At 39.2% G+C, this 19,376-nt stretch overlaps 1 long non-coding RNA gene across 1 annotated transcript in view; it reads right to left on the reverse strand.

The window, feature by feature from the left end:
* Nucleotides 1-19,376, reverse strand: part of LOC307175786 — a 48,045-nt gene that overhangs the window by 23,972 nt on the left and 4,697 nt on the right. Inside the window, exons 2-4 of the long non-coding RNA XR_013824483.1 lie at nucleotides 13,378-13,495; nucleotides 11,714-11,836; nucleotides 5,654-5,826 (exon numbers count right to left, since the gene is read on the reverse strand). This is a non-coding gene — a long non-coding RNA (uncharacterized lncRNA). The remainder of the gene's footprint in view (nucleotides 1-5,653; nucleotides 5,827-11,713; nucleotides 11,837-13,377; nucleotides 13,496-19,376) is intronic.

Here is a 19,376-nt window from a genome sequence, read left to right on the forward strand (position 1 = left end):
CCGCTGGGTCTGCGCGTCCGGAGCCTATGCTCCGCAACGGGAGAGGCCACAACAGTGAAAGGCCCAAGTACCGCAAAAAAAAAAATAATAATAAAAAATAAAAAAAGGGCTTAGAACACAAGGGTTAGCTGGAAAAACTACAGTCCCACCTTTTGAGGTTGACCCAAAGTAGCCATGGTTATATTCCATTATCTCCTTTTTCTATCACCCACCCTGTAACTTCTTCATTTTTCACTCCATCGGCCATCTGGTCTAGTTTACTCACCTGGTGGAAGAACACAGACCTTAATCCCTGAGGACTCTGAGCCTTTGGTTATCTTGTCTTTACCAGCTGCGGTTGTGGGAGTTGCCTGGTTACTGTTACAATGCATATAGAAGCACCTGGAGATGTTTTGGTAAATCTGGTACGTTTCGGGTATACTCCTCCCTGGCTCCACTCCATGGTCTACCAGCATGAGAATCTCAAAGTGGATGGTTGTAATCCAGCTTTACGTTCAGGGGAACTGTCACTTGTGTCCCCTGATGGAAGTGTGCCCCACCTCCCTTGGAACTAGGGCCTCAGTGTCAGTCAGCTATTTTTTTAAAATTAATTAATTAATTTATGTTTGGCCGTGTTGGGTCTTCGTTGCTGCGCACGGGCTTTCTCTAGTTGTTAAGAGCGGGGGCTACTCTTCGTTGCCGTGCCCGGGCTTCTCATTGCGGTGGCTTCTCTTGTTGTGGAGCACGGGCTCTAGGCGTGCAGGCTCAGCAGTTGTGGCGCGTGGGCTCTAGAGCGCAGGCTCAGTAGTTGTGGCGCACGGGCTTAGTTGCTCCGCGGCATGTGGGATCTTCCCGGACCAGGGCTCAAACCCGTGTCCCGTGCATTGGCAGGCGGATTCTTAACCACTGCGCCACCAGGGAAGCCCCAGTCAGCTATTATTGTAGAAGACATCACTTCAAACCTCAGTAGTCTCCAATCATAAACAAGTATTATATGCACGGATCTATTGGAAAAGCTCTGCTTTAAGCTGCAGGTCTGCTGGTTGGCTGGATTGGTTCTGCTCTGTGTGTGTCTTCTTCTGGGAACTGCAGGCCAGCTGGGTATGTTCTTCTCATGGTGATGGCAGAAGCACAAGAAGACAAAGCCAAGTGCACTAGCACATATCAAGCCATTGCATGTGCCATCCTACCAGCTAAACAGAGTCCTTTGATCCTGAAGTCAAAGTGTGCGAGATATAGTCTAAGGGGCCAAGCATATTACACTGCCAAGTCCAACAACAATACAGCAGAGAAGTGTACCCTTCCCACGGAGTGTCGGGGGACTGGAAGCAGTGACTGTTTACTGAATAATACTCTAATTTATACAACCTTCAGTGTAAATGAGAAACCCAGCTTTCGGAAGTGGGACACTGGGAATGATGGCGAGATGCACCAATCCTACTTCCACATGATACATCATCCTTTGCTTCAGTGCATCCTCCTGGAAAACTGCACACCAACCCTACAGGTTGTGATCCTAGGTTGGTGCATTAGCTGAGCCTTTCATAGGCCATCCCAGGGATCTGTCAGATTGAGTGCTTCTGAATGGTGATATGGTGAATGGGAGAAACAGTGGATCTCAGGGTCACGTGCCACTCAGCGTACCCCTTTCCACATAAAATGGGTTCTTTGGTCTGAGCCTGTGTTGTGAGAGATCCTGTATCAGGAACCAAGCTTTCTTAGAGCCGTCATTACACTGCAGGCAGAAGCACTGCGGCCAGAAAGCAAACTGCTCTCTGGACTAGGTATGAATTATATATGTAAACTCTAGGATCATAGAGACCTGCAGCAATTCACTTGCCATCAGGTGTTCTCCTGGAGATACGGTACCATACGAAGGGCTAAGACTTGGTCTCTGCTGCAGATAGGTCAGGCTTCAACAGCAGTATCGGTGGTGAGAGAGCTCACGCTTTGGGTCCATGAATAGCTTTCGACTCTAACATCAGGGGTGCTCTGTTCACAGGCCTCTTGTACACTGGGGTGGCCAAAGATGACCACAGACTTAGTGGCTTAAAGCAATACAAACTTACTATCTTAGAGTTTTGTAGGTTAGGAGTCCAACAGAGGTCTCACTGGGCTAAAATCAAGGTGTCAGCAGGGCTGCATTCCTTTCTGCAGGGATGCTCTAGGGGAGAACCTGTTTCCTTGCCTTTTCCAGCTGCTAGAGGCTGCCTGTATTCCTTGGACCATGGATCCTTCCTCCATATTCAAAGCCAACAACATTGCATCTCTATGACTGTTCTTCTATAGTCACCTGTCTCTCTGAGCATAGTTAGGAAAGATTATCTGCATATAAAGCCTGTGATTAGGACTTCCCTGGTGGCTCAGTGGTTAAGAATCCACCTGCCAATGCAGGGGACACAGGTTCAAGCCCTAGTCCAGGAAGATCCCACATGCCACGGAGCAACCAAGCCTGTGCGCCACAACTACTGAGCCCGCGTGCCACAACTACTGAAGCCCGCGCGCCTAGAGCCTGTGCTCCGCAACAAGAGACGCCACTGCAATGAGAAGCCCGCGCACTGCAACAAAGAGTAACCCCCACTCAACGCAACTGGAGAAAGCCCACATGCAACAACGAAGATCCAACACAACCAAAAATAAATAAATAAAATTAATTTATTAAAAAAATTAAAAAAAAAAAAGCCTGTGTTTAGCTTAGGCACACCTGGAATATCCAGGATAATCTCCCTATCTCAAGGTCCTTAACCTCAATTACATTGGCAAGGTGTCTTTTGCCATATAGGGCAATATATTAATGTGATCTGGGGATTAGTATGTGGACATCTTCTGCCTACCACAGACAGAAAGTCCAATCAATGAAAGGCCAATCAATGGTGCCTTGATGAGTGTATTAACCTTGTGGAATGCAGTCTTGCTGGTGGTCCTCTGAGGAGCTGTGCAGAATACATCTCAGAATCGTTGCACTTCAGGACAGAAAGACTGAGGCATTCCACCACCTCCTGTCCCCCATGGGTTAAGGGTTGAGATTGGAGACATTAACACCTCCCCATTTTGGGGTGGTCCCTGTGCATCATAGGCGAGTGATCTCCACAGCTTATAAATAGTGAAGTAGAGAGATATGGCAGAGTGCATACAACTAAGTGTTCAACAATCCTTGGCTAAAATCAGGTGGTCAAGGATGTGACGTGGTACCTCACAAGTGTGCCTCAATCTGTTTAACGTGCTTGACTACGGCCCTTTATTAGAAGACACGTTAATTAAGAAACTTAGAGCTGTGCATTAAGGAACTGATTGTATTATATATAAACAAAGTAAATATCTAAAGGGAGGTGCTAGGAATAAGGTCAAAAAAAATAGGAAGACAGACTTTATCTCTACTTGGAAATGGCAATCCTTGGATTTTTACATAACACCACAGAAAAGAATGAATATTTTGCTTGAATTCCTTTCCCTCATTTCCTGGTCTGTGTCCTTCAAGACTCAGCTAAGACATCACCTCTCCTGGGTGGTTTTGTGGGTGTGGCCAGAGAGAAACAACATCTCTGTGCCGTAGTAGGACCCTGGGAGCTTTCTATTTTAGCATTACCATAGTGTTTTGTAACTGCTTGTCTAAACCTGACAAGTCTTTGAGGACAAGAATTTTGTTCTAGTCATTTTTTTTGTTTGTTTCCAGGGCTTGGAATATGTGTGAGTGTATATTATATTATTACATTATATTATATTATATTATTATTATATTATATTTTAAGGTTTACTTTATCTTTGTAGATTTTTAATTCATGCGTCCTCTATCTTTTTTTTCCCCAATGAGGTATTGGTATTTTTCTTGTTGATTTGTGAGAGCTCTTTATATATGGGGATATTAAATCCCTTGCAGCAACCCCTCTCTTTAGGCATGACTAAAATGAAGGGTAGAGGATAAGAATCTCTCCTAGGAGAGCCAGTGAGAGTGAGCAGAAGGGTTTCCTCTGCTGACATAACTCTCACTGTCACCAAAGAGGCTTAACTGACCCTCCCATCTCACTGTATACATACTTCCTAGTTTAGCCTCAAGATGATCTTTTGATATCATTGAAGATGGGTGTGAGGAGGGGATAATAAATAAAACTAACAAACAATTTGGATTTGTATAACTGGTATTATAGCTCTCCTTAATTAGATTACTGAATCTTATCTTATCTTACTGAATATATCTTTTATCTCAGTACCTCCAGTGCTAACACATTGTTGGGTATATAACAAGAACTAGTTCAATGTTATTTAACATCAATTAATTAGTAGTCAGAATTTTGAAAAAGAAAGGGACTTCAGAAACTACCCCATGAAGAGTTTCCCAAATTGTCTTCTGTCTTCTGCCAACAGTAATATCCGGAAAGAGCCATTCCAGATTCAAAAAATTTGGGAAATCCAGCATATACATTTTTCTAAAGAGTCATCATATTCATTAGTGTACTAAAGACCCTGAAAAGTTCTGCAGTTAAGAAACATGTTTCTCTGATTAATCTGGTGTGAAACACTCTTTCTCTCTCTTTTTCTTACTTAACAGAATGTTAACGTTGTGCTCAAGACTATTTGGGAAGAGCAATTCTGTTCTAATCACTGAATGCAACAGAATACTTAGTGAGCTAGTTCAACTTCTCCCAGCTGGTTGATAGCACAGCTGGGGCTAAAACAAAGTATCTTGACTTTTATTCCTGTGGTGTTTTTTTTTTTCTTTTCCACTATAAGAGGCAGCAATTGTCACTTAATGATAATTATTGGTGACAGGAGTTGGAATGCCTCTGCTGTTAAGGGAAGGAGATTAAAGAGAAAAAACACTTTATGGAAAACTTTTTTTTTGGCTGTGCCATGAGCCATGCAGGATCTTAGTTCCCCGACCAGGGATCAAACCCGTGCTCCCTGCATTGGGAGCACAGAGTCCTTTTTTTTTCCCCTCGCAGAGTCTTAACCACTGGACCACCAGGGAAGTCCTTGAAAAACTTTTTAAAGAGATCATTCATATAGCATATAAAAGAATCTAGGAATAAAGAAAAATATTTTTATTTGTAAGTTTAATATTAATTAAAATGCATGTTATTTGAAGTAGTGTCAATTGATGGTATATTAGAAAATCTGTGCTATATGGTGCATTGTGTCTGCTTATGTCCATTTCATGGGACTTTAATAAGTTATCATAAGGGTGACTTTAATGACTTATTTGAAGAAAAGAAAGAAAAGTTGAGGGAAATTTGGGTGATGGGAGTCTAAACCAAACATAAAACCAGGATTAGAGGTCTGTTGGAAAGAAAATTTCTATTCCCTGTGAGCTATAGACACAAACAAAACGGAACCAAAGACCCAAATGAAGTCTTCCTGCTGCTTAGAAAACTGAACCTTTACCTATCTGAAGAAAATTAGAGGAGAAAGTTACCATTCATTGAGCATACATTTTTATCAGATATCATAAGGTGTTTTTTTACCTAATCCTTATAATACTTGTGAATAAGAAACAATATTGTCACCCCCTTTCTACAGACAGGAAATTGAGGCATAGAGAGGTCAAGTAACTTTCTCTAGGAAGTATAATTAGGAACAATACGAGAGCCATTGGATCTCAAAGTTCAGGTTCTCTCGTCATTCCATATTACATAAAAGTCTTAACTCTCAAAGAAAAGTGTTGAAACAAAGACCTTACTTCTAAGCAGTTAGGGAACGTACAGGACATGTGGTCTAAGGACATCGGTCCAAAGGTCTCATTCTGGGTCTTCAGTGGAGGTGTCTGATGGTGCCCAGGAGGCTGCGAAGTCTGCACCTTGAGGGTGAAGCTGTAGCTCCTCTGGAATCCAAAGGCTCAGCCTGGATAACAACCTGCAAGGAAGTAAACAGAAACAAACACAAATGTACAACAACAACAAAAAAAGAACTAGTCAGCAGAAGAGAGAAAACAATGAAAACTAGAGACAGAGCTGTTTAATTTTTTCATCTCAATCTTTCTTGGTAAGCAGAGCAGAAAGCTGTCAGAAAACATCAGTTATTGAAAAGGAAATTTTTAAAAAATGAGTATTGTTACTTGTGTACAAGATAATCAAATGGCCTTCTCAGCAAACCCATAAGTTTTCCTTCAGGAATGGCTCAGCAAGCCAGTGTGAATGGTGACTACACTCTGAAACAGACTAAGGCAGACACCTTAATAAATATGCACTGTATCTCTTTGTGTTTTCAAAAAAATAAGAGATGATTAGCGTTATGCTGAATGCTTTCATTAAATGCAATTTTAATCTCTGCGTGTGGAATATTTGGATAACAATGAAGGAATATTCTATTTTCTGAAACGGTCTTCCTCCTTCCATCCATACAGATGACAGGCTAGCACGTGGTGCTCAGTACTTCGTCCCCATCCTCCACTGTCCTTCAGTGACCTCCATGCTTCACGCTCACTCAGCCATCTTAGTTGCATCTTAGCCTTTGCCCTTTGATCCATTTCTTACACATCAGACTCTGAATCATCACTTCTGGTCCATCCTGTCTCCCACTTCTTTGTCCCTATTGTATCTACTCAACCTTTCCTAATTATTGCAGACTGTCACTCCATTCTAGATTCACTTGCCTCCCTCCTCAACCAATTTCATGGTTAGATGGAGCTGAACTGCACTCACTACCACCCTAGATCCTTCAAACTTTAACTTTCCCTCTTCCTCCAGCCTTTCCTTCTTCCCTCTCTTAGATGCTTGGCCTGCCTGCCCCCACAGCAGCCTGTGTAACTCCCATTGCCTGCTTTCTTTTCTGTTCTTTAGGCTTCTAATTTCTGCAGAACAGAGACCATAAAACCATACTGATTAGGTACCCTGTTTGATGTTACCTAGGCAGCACTGATTTTTATATAATTTTATAGTTATATAAAATTATTACTTAATTAAATGTATAATCTCTCTCCCTGAGATGGTTTTCCTAAGAAACCATTCATGTACATCCCCTCCTTGTGGTGACTACTCTCCTGTGCACTCAGACGGTGAAAACTAGCATTGCAGACCAAGCTCTACACCCTCAACCAGTGAGTCTCAGTTCTTCACCCTGTAAACTCTCTCAACTGATGTGTGCTGTCTGCACAACCCTCAGCTGGGTGTATTTATATAAAATGTACTAGGTACTCCAGCTTGGCCTCCCTTTCAGCCATTATTTGTTGCTTCATTGAACCATTTACATATGATGGCTGACAAAGGGTGTACCATCGATAGTGGAACTCCTACAAATGAGCAAAGAGGAAGGATCTTGCAGTTTTTTTAAAGAGTAAGTTTTAGGTTTTTTGAGGTACAAGAAAATTGTATAAGTAGATTATCTTTGATTTCAAATAACAGAAAATTCTCACTCCAAGTGGTTTAAGTAATAAAGGAAAACATATTACCTCAGCTAATTGGAGGATAGTTTCCAGGGTTGATACAGTGGCTCAATATCATAAAGGACCTCTTTTTTCATCTTTTTCTCTGCCTCCTCTGTACGTTAGCTTTGCTCTCAGGCTGTCTTGCCTCGTGACTATAAGATGGCAGCAGTGGTTGCAGAGATAATCAAGAGACAACAATGCTCAGAGACAGAAAGGGACCGTCTTTCTCAGGGCCTCCTAGCAGTGATCAAAGCTTTCCCTAGAACCCCCAGTGGAATCACCATCACTTGGCGTGGCTACCATGACTGGCTATCAATTACAATTTACCTTTGGAGTTGGAGATGAGGAAAAGGTTGGACACCTAAGCAACTCCAAGGGTAAATCTTAATTGGCTCTAAGCAATTTGCCCATGAGAGTCATGATCTATTATTTCTGGTTCCAGTGTGTCAGGGTCCTAGTTCTAGTGACTCTTCTTGCTACTTCTGTGCCCTTCATCGGTGCACAGGAATCAATTTTGCTGCCACAAGACTCATGAGGCCTGAAAATACATTATGTGGCTTTCTGAGATCCTATCTGCCTGCAGCTCTCAGACCCACAGTGCCATCATCCTAGTTTTGCTCTATCCTGGGTGGTCCTGTCTGCTGAGATACACCATATGGCCATTTCTCTCCCATTGTTCTACTCCTTTCCTGAGGGAGATGCTCTGATCTTCTCTACTCTCAGATCCTACAAATCTATCTGGACATTGTGTTATCACTTCCCACCCCACACCCTTTCCTCTTCTCTCCCAGAGCCCAGTCCAAATGGCAGAGGTTAACCAGTAGCTAAACTCCTTTTCCTCTGATTTCCTTCCTGCTCCCACCCCTCCTACTTTAGGAATCTGTACAATCTTATTGGTGAGAAAGCATGCTCTGATTTATCATGATTTTATTTGCACCGAATTCTTTCTGCACCTAGTCTTATGAAACTCAAAGAGCACATGCATGTATAGGAAAGGAAGCACTTAAGGCTGACTGGCAGAATCTTAGAAAGCTTTATGGAGAAAGTTTTTGAAAGGAGAGTTAAGGATGAGTAGGAATTTTCAGGGATATTGAGGTAGGAAGTCAGGGTATGGAGATAGTATGTCCAGGGAGAGGGTCCTTCATGGGTGGGCATAGAGCTGCATGAGAACATGAGGTGTTCTGCAACTAGCACTGGTGGGAGATGATGCCAAGCAGATAGGCAGAGGATTTGGCAGCGAGACATTGGTAAGGCATTTTCATCTCATCTTTTGGTGTGATAAGGAGCCACTGAAACACTTAGAACTAGGGCCATGACATGGTCCAAACTGTATACTATAAAAAGTTATCTGGCAGCAAATTGAAGGGATGACTAGGGGTGGGTAAAATTTGAAGCAGAAAGACCATAGGGCAGTTCTTGTTGTTCTCCTATAAGGGAAAACTGACGAGGGCCCACAGTATGTTAGTAGTAGGAAAATGGTGGTAGTGGAGTTGATATAAAAGGAAGAACTGATAGAAATTGATGATTCGTTCAATAGTGAAGGGAAAAGACAAATTTAGGGTAACTCCCAAGTCTCTGGCTTCAGTAAATGGATGATGGTGGTACCATTATATGAGATAATGAATGTAAGTCATAGGTATGCTTCTGGGGAAGATAAATCCCTTATTGTACATGTTGAGTTGGAGAGCATTCCAAGTGGAGAAGACATTGACATTAGACATATGGATCTGAGACAGGCAAGTCATTTGAGTCAGCTATTAATCTGGAAGTCATAAACAGCAAGGTTATAATTAAAGGCATGAGCATGCATAAGATTGTCCAGGGAGAACATATAGGGTGAGGAAAGGAGGGGAGAAGTGAGGAAGTAGGAGAAGAGAGGGGGCCTTGAGAATACTTACACGAAGGATGAGAAGCCTACAGAGGGAGGATACTAGTGGCAACCAAGGAGATGACCCGGAGAGAAAGTCTACATGAAAAGTGAGTATAGAACCAGATTTGTATGGGTTCAGAAGTGAATTATTGCTATGTGTTCAAGTTCACCAATCTTTCCTTCTGAAATGTCTAATTTTCTTTTTATCCCATCCAGTGTATTTTTTAAAAAATCTCTACATCGTATTGCTTCATCCCTAAGAATCTAATTTGTATGTTTTGTATTAGAAAAAGAGGGCTCACCTTGAGTAAAAGAAGAAAATCTCCAGGGACCCTAAATTTATATGTCTATATTTGCCATCTCATTATTATTTCCTTTCTGATGAGACTAAAGTGCTAATTTGGCAGGGAAAATTATTTTCTCAACTTTGTTATCAAACAACTTTGTGAATCTGAATTCTGTCATTTTCAACGTGTTTCAGAAATGGAAAAATCTATTATGAGTTTTGAAAACTATTTTCAGATATAGAAGAAAACTTGAAATAACTTTCATTGCTCATTTACATATCAGGTAATCCTTAATGAATCACTTGATTATAATTAGATTTTAGCAATAAAGTAAGTTAAAGTGAGAAATACAGTGTACTTTCACTTTGATTTTACTTTTTTTAAAAAATTAAATTAAATTAAATTTAATTTTTTTGCCTCGTGGCATGTGAGATCCTAGTTTCCCGACCAGGGATTGAACCCGCACCCTCTGCAGAGGAAGCACAGAGTCTTAACTGCTGGACTGCAAGGGAAGTCCCTGATTTCACTTTCTTAAAAATAAAATACTCACAATAACATGTCCTATCTTTCCTGTTCTGCCAGACAAAACAGAAATAAAATCATGCTGTGTATAAGGTAAAAAATTAACTGTTGTGACACTTCTGTTTATTTGTATTCCTCTCATATTTTCTACATTTTATAAAACTCAAGAATACTAATTGAAGTTACTATACACTTGGGGAACTAAAAAGAGGAAGAGATCCTTCAATATAAATATTTGATCTAAAAGAATGAGAACAAGCTAGGATAGTATAGCACATGGCTCAAGTAAGTTTTATAATGAAGAAAAGAAATCGAACTAACGAGTCATAGAGTAGCTGTAACATTTAAAAATGTACAAAATATGAATAATAAGCAGAGAACCATAAAACGTTTGAATGTTTTAAAGATAATTTCTTTAGTGATAGCTATATGATTTGTAGTGTTCTCTATGATGTGGACACAATCACTATTAATGTAGACAACGATGTGTTTTTAAAATCTCAAAGTAATTACCCTCAAAAACCTGCATTCTATAAATATTCCTGCCTCATGCATTTTGTCATACTGTGTAGCACTGAAATAATAGAGAGAAGTGACATTTACTATAAAAAAAGAAGCATATCTCTATGTGTGTTACAACATATATGCCTATCATAAAGTTCCAAGCACAGACAGAAACATCTCTGTGACATGTACCTATTTATTTCAGAAAAGGCCATTTGGGAATTTTTAATTAACCTAAGAACTTACCTAAATGTGTCAAGATTATTACAGGCTGCATGGAAGATGATTATACTGCAGATAATTTGCACTATAAATATTTGCATTCAATCTACTAACAAATTTACCAACCCTTGAAATATTCATGAAAGGACACTAGTCTGTAATTGGGCATCATCTTTTATACAGAGAGAATAGAGGTGAAATTAGTGCTTCTCATCACATGTAGGATGTCTTTCAAGTGTTTTTAGAAAATGAGGTTAAAAATTCAGTGTGTTGGGCTTCCCTGGTGGCACAGTGGTTGAGAGTCCGCCTGCCGATGCAGGGGACACGGGTTCGTGCCCCGGTCCGGGAGGATCCCACATGCCGTGGAGCGGCTGGGCCCGTGAGCCATGGTCGCAGAGCCTGCGCATCCGGAGCCTGTGCTCCGCAACGGGAGAGGCCGCAACAGTGACAGGCCCACGTACCGCAAAAAAAATTAAAAAAAAATTAAAAAAAAAAAATTCAGTGTGTTGAGAAACAAAAATAATATCAAAAGAATCAACATAATAAAAAGTTTTTTATTTGAAAATAAAATAGATAAACCTATAGTGATATGAAGGAAGGCAAGTAACATTAGAAATGACAAAGCATACGTAGCTATGGATCTAGCAGTTTTAAAAAACAACTGAACAACATTAAAAACAATGTTATTCCAATAATTTTGCAAAGCTAAATGAAATTTATATATTTCTAGAAAAATGTGACTTACCTAAAGAACTTCAAGAAGAAATAGAATCTGAAAATACACACAACCACCAAAGAAACTGAATTAATAGTTAAAATTCCTCTAACAAAGGAAACACGAGGTTCAGATGCTTTTAAGGATAAGCACCACCATACATTCAAGAAAAAGATCATTTCAATAGTTTATAAGGTTTTCTAAAACACAGGAAAAAGGAAACACTCCCTGTGGTAGATTGTAGTATTGTTCCTCACCTTCCCTTCTCTCCCTAGAATAAGATAATACATCCCCATTCTCTTCATGTGGCTTTCCCATTGACTTTGGGCTTGTCTGTGTGAAGATTATTCCCAGGGAGTGCCTGCTCTTTAACCTGGGTCCTGGAATGAGAAAACATGTAGAATCCAGCTGGGCACAGCCTAGCCCAGTATTGCTGAAGCTGATCTGCAGACCAGTGAACAAGAAGTAAAATTTGACATTTAAGCCATTTGAATTTAGGGCTTATTTGTTACCAAAACATAAACTGACTAATATACTTTCCTACTCATTCTATGGGCTAGTGTAACACAAACCTGGGAAGAACAGTAGAATAAAAAAAATATATAGTAAAATTTCATTCATGAGTATAGATGCAAAAATCCTAAGTAAAAAAATAGAAAAATCCAGTGATGTTTAAAAATGATTGTACAACATAACTAAATTAGTTTATGTACAACATAACTAAATTAGTTTATGTACAACATAACTAAATTTATGTACTAAGTTTATGTACAACATAACTAAGTTAGTTTATTCCAGGAAATCAAGAGTGGCTTAATATTAGACAATCTACAAATACCACTCATTTTATTAACAGACTAAAGGAGAAAGATGATACGAGACCTCAGTATATGCAGAACAAACATTTAATAAAATTTTATAACATTATTTAAAAGTATTTTAAAAAAGACTTTAATAAATGGCATGTTAGGTTGTGTTCACGGATATGAAGATTCTAAATCATAAAGGTCCTCCCAAATCTATAGGCCCAACATAATGAAAATCCAAACAGGGATTCTTTGGGGAAATTTTCAAGAAGATTCTAAATTTTATACAGAAGAGCCAAGACTGCTTAAGAAAAAGTACGAGATGGGAGGTCTTGCTTTACCAGTTATCAAGACTTAATACAAAGTTACAGTGATTAAGAAACTGTCTAGTGTCGAGTAGAAAAAGAATGTTTGATCAACAGAACAAAATAGAGATATATAGGAGCATATATTTAAACTCGATTTATAAGATAAGAGACATTGTAGACCTGTGGCAAAAGAGTACATCATTTGATAAACTATGCTGGGACAATAGAACATAAGTGAATCAAATCCCTACTTCATACCATACACAAAAATCAATCACTGATGTATTTAAACGTGAAAATGTGAAACAGAAAGTTTTAAATTTCTAGAAGAAAATATGTTTGATATCAAGTTAGGAAAGGATTTCTTAAGCAAGAGAAATAGGCATAAATCGTAAAGGAAAAGATAAATCAGTTTCATCAGAATTAATAATTTCTGTTTATCAAAAGATACCATCAAGAACTGGAAAGGTCAAGTCACAAACTTTAAAAAGATATTTGAACCATGTATAATTACCTAAGGACTAATATCCAGTAATTTAATAGGAAAAAGATAACTCAAAAAGAAAATGGGCAAAGACATAGATAGGTACTTCACAGAAGTGGCCCATAAACATATCAAAAGATGCTTAACTTTGTTGGTAATCAGAAGAACATACATTAAAATTACAAAGACAAACCATTTCCTACCACCAGAGTCACAAAGTTGTCTGGTATGCCAGATATTGATGAAGGTATTAGTCTATTAGGGCTGCCATAACAAGATACCACCGATTGAGTGGCTTAAACAACAAACATTTATTATCTCACAGTTCTGTAGTCTGGAAAGTCCAAGATCAGGCTGCCAACAGGGCTGATTTCTGGTGAGGCCTCTCTTCCTGGCTTTCAGGCTGTCACCTTCTCACTGTGTTCTCACTTGGCCTTTCTTCTGTATGGAGAGAAAAAGGGCTCTGATGTCTTTTCCTCTTCTTTTAAGGACGTCAATCTTATTGGACTAGGGTCCCACCCTTATGACCTCATTTAACCATAACTACTTTCTTAAAGGAGCTATCTCTATACACAGTTACATTGGTTGTTAGGGCTCTAACATATGAATTTTGGGGGACATGATTCATTCCATAACTGTGAGGATATAAAGCCATGGGAACTCATAATCTCCTGGTGGTGGTGTGTGTGGCCAATTGTTTCAGCTATTTTAGAAAACATTTGACAACACCCCAAAGATTCAACTTGTGGCCTAGCAATTCCACTCCTAAGAATAAGAATTCCATAGGATTGCAAGATTAAGCAAATAAAAGTACAGGACACCTAGTTAAATTTAATTCCAGAGATATGACAAATCTCAGTATTAGTAAATCCCAATTTTGTATGGGGCATGATTATGTTAAAAAATTATTCATTTTTTCTCTAAAATTCAAATTGAATTGGAAGTCCTGTTTTATATTTGCCAATTCTAGAAACATATGTGTTATGTGTACACATATGTGAAACATATGCATATGTGTGCCAGGAAGAATGTACAAGATTTTTTTTAGGACCATTGTTTGTAATAAAAAAAAACAAGCTGGAAATAACCCATCAATTTATAAACAAATTGTGAGGTATCAAACACTAAATGTGGATGAGCTCCTTTTATATGTATCCTCTTGGGTGAATATCAGAAGCTCAATACTGAGATGAAAAAAGCAAGTCACAGAAAAAATGTACACAAAATGATTCCATGGATATAACTTCAACATGATGCAAAAGGAAACAATATATTTTTAAAGATTCATATAAATGTGGGAAAACAATGCAGCAACGTAAGGGAAAGAAGAACACAAAATTCAGGGCAGTGATTACTTCTGAGGAGAAAGAAAGAAGATGAGATGGCAAGGAGCACACAGGGCGCTTCCGAGGTGTCACTAATATATCGTTTCTTAAGCTCATTGCCGAGTACATGAGTTTATGGTTTGCTAGTGTAATTCTTTAAACATCTGTGCATGTGTGTGTGTGTGTGTATTCTTTTGAATATTTGAAACTATATAATAAAAATAAAATAGTTCCTGTTTCATAAAGGTTTTAATAAATGATTCACATTATATATTTTTTCATTCATTCATTTTTTTAACTACTAGGTGCCAGATTCTATGCTAGGGCTCATCACATTTAATCAGGACAGCAATCCTTTAATTTGGTATTACTATTGTATCCTTACCTCGGGTTGTTTTGTTTTGCTTTTTTGGTGTAGATTAGTACGATGCCTGCTATGGAGAAAATGTTAATAAATCATAGCTCGTAGAATTACCATATGTCCTCATGGAGAAGGTATTGCCTTAAGCAGAATAATTAGTAAGCTGTGAATCCAGCGTTGATTTCAAAGTCCAGAACTTTTTCCGGCATATTTTCCTGCATAAAACCTTGAGTTCAAAGGAAGCAAATGTCCTCAGAGCATTCCTCATTACTTAAGTTAAACTTTTATACTCATGATCATGAAATGTACTATGTTGGGAAGAGATCATAAAAATGGTAGCAGGATTGAAAATATCAGAGTACAGTATATGTAACGAGGGTGACTGCTGTTTTGTGGATTTTTTTGGTTCCATTTTCTGTACATGCGCATAACAATGTAAAATATAATTCTTTCTGTGGGCTGTAACAAAAAATTTGAAAGCCTCTGAAATAGAGAAATCATTTTCCCCCAAACTGGCCTTTTAACAAGATTAAGAAATGTGAAGCCAGCGCAAAAAGGATGGCTGTCTCTTTAGTTCTCCTACCGATAATTTGAATTTTTAAAATCTCCTGAGCCGGTTCCGTGAACTCTTCCAATGTTTCCAGTCTTGTTGACCGTCACCACCAATCCACACATTCAGCTTGTATTCTATTTCCCTCCAGTGTCTTGGCCACTATTTAGACCACAACCATCATCGACCCTCTTCAAGGAAAGCCTGTCAATGGAGGTCCCTCAGCCTCTAGTTTCTGCTTTTGTTTTTTGTTTGTTTTTTTAAAAATCATTTAAAACCCCTCCACTTTTTTACAGAGAAGCAAACTTTCTAAAGGGCACATTTGATAGTGTTACCCTTCTGCTTATAACCGTTAATGGCTTGTCTTATGTTCAAATAGTGTTCAAACTCCTTTGTACAGTGCACAGAATGCTACCTCTCAAGCCTATGTGCTCCTGCACGGTTACATCTCCTTCACTCCCTCCCCCAGCGACCGTCCATCACAGTGAACGGCTTGCGATTTCCCTGTGACACCAGACTCACCATCCCCTCAACTACCTGTCATCACTAGTCTCCTCTGGCAAACCAAACCTGGATTAAGGTACTTGGTAAGTACTTCCCTCTTTCATGCCATGGCACTGATTTACATTCTCCTATTTACTCATCCCATCCTTGCCACTGGCCTGCAAGCTCCTTTAGAGGGGGCAGAGTCTTGTTCACCATATCATCTCAACACCTAGCCCAGTGCCTGATACATAGTCAACTTTGGGGTTTATTTAAAAAGTTCACAGGGAAATAAATTCAAAATAAATTATAAAAAATTAATTCTGAAAGCTTTTGGATTAGGTCATCTGTAACTAGTCCTTCAAAACTAATCTCTAATTAGGCACTTTCTCTTAATATGTACCCTTCAGTGATAACAGTAGTTCTGAAAACGTTCTCAGAGGCGTATAAATAAACACTTAAATTAACCATGGTGGCTTGTTTCATCTTTTCTAGAATCATACCAATCCTATCAGTGGATGGAGGACTTTCTCCGTGGTAACATTTCCTTGAATGCAAAAGCTCTGTGAACTATGAAAGCAATCACTCAGGGATGCTATTCCTGACAAATCCAAATCTCTCTTTTTTATTTTTATTTTTATTTTTTTGCGGTATGCGGGCCTCTCACTGTTGTGGCCTCTCCCGCTGCGGACGCGCAGGCTCAGCGGCCATGGCTGACGGGCCCAGCCGCTCCGCGGCATGTGGGATCTTCCCGGACTGGGGCACGAACCCGTGTCCCCTGCATCGGCAGGCAGACTCTCAACCACTGCGCCACCAGGGAAGCCCTCTTTTTTTTTTAATACTATTTTTTTAGAATTTTATTTTATTTATTTTTTATACAGCAGGTTCTTATTAGTTATCTATTTTATACATATTAGTGTATATATGTCTTGATTTGTTAGAACCTTGAACCAAAAAGAGTGCCCATAGAAATAGGTAATACTTTGTCTTCTGTTTCTTGGAAAGAAGACACAAAATGTGACCTGTGGATCTTTGCATTTTAGTTATTTCCATAAAAGACTGGTACATAATACTACCTTCTCTAAGCAAGGAACCAAAAATGACAAATATGTTCTTTATTTTTGTATAATGGAACAATAGGAGAGCGATTGACTCTGTTGTCCCTTCATCCTTCTCAAGGATTCTAAGCCTCCAACTTGCAGAAGAGTTTACAGTTTATAAGGGTAAATATTGAGTAAGTCTCTAACACTCTTTGAAACATTTGGCATTACTGAGACATGCAAGCACTGATATGACTACAGATAAACAAAAAGAGAGGGAGTGCCCATAGTAAGCTGTATGCTGCAGCTTTAATGCTATAGCATTAAAAAGGTAGAGAACATGGTTTGAGGTACTGCAGAGTCTAACTAGTAATAAAGGTGATTACAAGGCCCAAGACACTGATAGACTTAAGTATCTGATTTTAGACATGTTCAATTTAGATTCTCTGTTTTGGAGAAGTTTGGGTGCAAACCAGGAGCAAAGGTTACTGTGAAACAGTAAGGAAGAGGATTGTCCTGTGTAGAATTTCTCAAATCCATGATCGTATTCTGGAAATGGTTGGAAGGATTTGCTGCTTTGAAACCATGAAATGTGTTACTTCTTGAGGAGGAGAGCTGTTTTAAGGTTTAATTGCATTTCTGTCAACTTGATAAACTCTGAAAATGAAATAAATTGAATTCATTCATTCATTTAGCAAATATTTATTGTGTGTCTACTCTGTGTAAGGCAAAAATATTTTAGACTCTATACAGTACTCAAAACAAATTTCTCAACCTTTGTGAAACGTATATTCTGAGGAGGAGGCAAGACAGATAATAAACAGTAAACATAAGAAATGAGGATAAGTGATATAGTATAAATTAGAAGGTGATGATACTGTGGAAAAAAAAGAGGAGGAGAATGGGGTAATACGCTTTTATTTTGAATAAACGGGTCAGGTCCAGCAAGTGGCACAGAAAACAAGAGTTAGGCAAAGAATGGTCGGAGGTGAGGGAGATTGCTGTCCAGATGCCTGAAAAAGAGCATTCTAAGCAGAGTGACAGCCAGTGTATGCTTATTTTGTTCAGGGAACAGGAAGGAGGCCAGAATGACCAGCGTGGTAATTAGTTTATTGGTTAAGCTAATGCAATGAAATCTTAATGGTTTATCAGAACAGAAATTTATTTTGTTCACTTAAGTCTGCTTCACTCAGGAGCCCAGGCTAATGACGGCTCTGTCATCTTCAACAGGTGACTTTCAAGGTCACCCTGGACATTGATATCCAGCAGGTGGTAGAAGACAGTATGAAAAATCACAAGAGGGTTTGCAGGCCACGGGTAGGGTGATTAACACTCCCTGCTCGCCTGGGAATGATTGGCTTCCCAGTGTATGGGACTTTCAGTGTTAAAACTGGGATGGTTGGGAACTGTCGGCCAGACCTAGAAATCGCGGTGGTGCATTGTCGTGGGCACATGCCACAGCCAGAAGTCAGCTGCGTATTATGCAAAAGGGTTTAGAAAATGCCTTCTAGCCGAGTGCTGGAATGGAGGAAATGATGTCAGACAAAAAAGAGTCACACACAGGGAGATCAGGTCGGTGCTTTGCGACCGCCTGGAGGGGTGGGATAGGGAGGGTGGGAGGGAGGGAGACGCAAGAGGGAAGAGATATGGGAACATATGTATATGTATAACTGATTCCCTTTGTTATAAAGCAGAAACTAGCACGCCATTGTAAAGCAATTATACTCCAATAAAGATGTAAAAAAAAAGCAATAAATAACATTGACCACATAAAAAAAAAGAAAGGATCACACAGACAGATCACATAGGACACACCCCTTGGAGAGACTTTGAATTTTACTCTGAGTGAAATGAGAAGAATTAGAAGGTTTTCAGGAGAGGAGCAATATTTTACTTCATGTACTTGTTAATTTAATAAAGACATATCATTTTTTAAATACCAGGCACTCTTGAAAGCATTTACAAATATATATATATATATGTGTGTGTGTATATATGTGTATATATATATATATATATATACACACATATATACACACACACACACACATATATATATATAATTTTCATGGCAACCTCACAAAATAATCACACCTCTAATTCTCATTTTACAGGGGAGGAAACTGAGGCACAGAGAGATTTGGTAACTTGCCCAGAGTCATTCAGCTGTAAGCGATGAAGCTGGCATTTGAGTCCGGTCAGTCTAGCCAAAGCCTCCATGCTTCTGACAGCTATAACAGTCACCACTAAGATAATTTCCAGGATTTACAGAATCTCAGGGAAAAAGCAACAGATATGGTTCGTCTGTTATTGGCCCTCTCATGTCCCAGGGCAGCCTGTCTCCCTTCTGCACGTAGACACATGGTCCTATCACTCCGGCCCTACCAATACCTGTCTTCCAGAAGAATGATGGACAAAAGCAATAACTATAATGTGTGCCTTTAAAAAATTTTTTTAATTGAAGTATAATTGACTTACGATATGTTAGTTTCAGGTGTACAGCATAGTGATTTGATATTTTTAAACACTACGAAATGATCACCATGATAAGTCTAGTTACCAT

The sequence above is a fragment of the Stenella coeruleoalba genome (genome assembly GCF_951394435.1).
Source record: "Stenella coeruleoalba genome assembly, chromosome: 17".
Classification (NCBI taxonomy): Eukaryota; Metazoa; Chordata; class Mammalia; order Artiodactyla; family Delphinidae; genus Stenella; species Stenella coeruleoalba.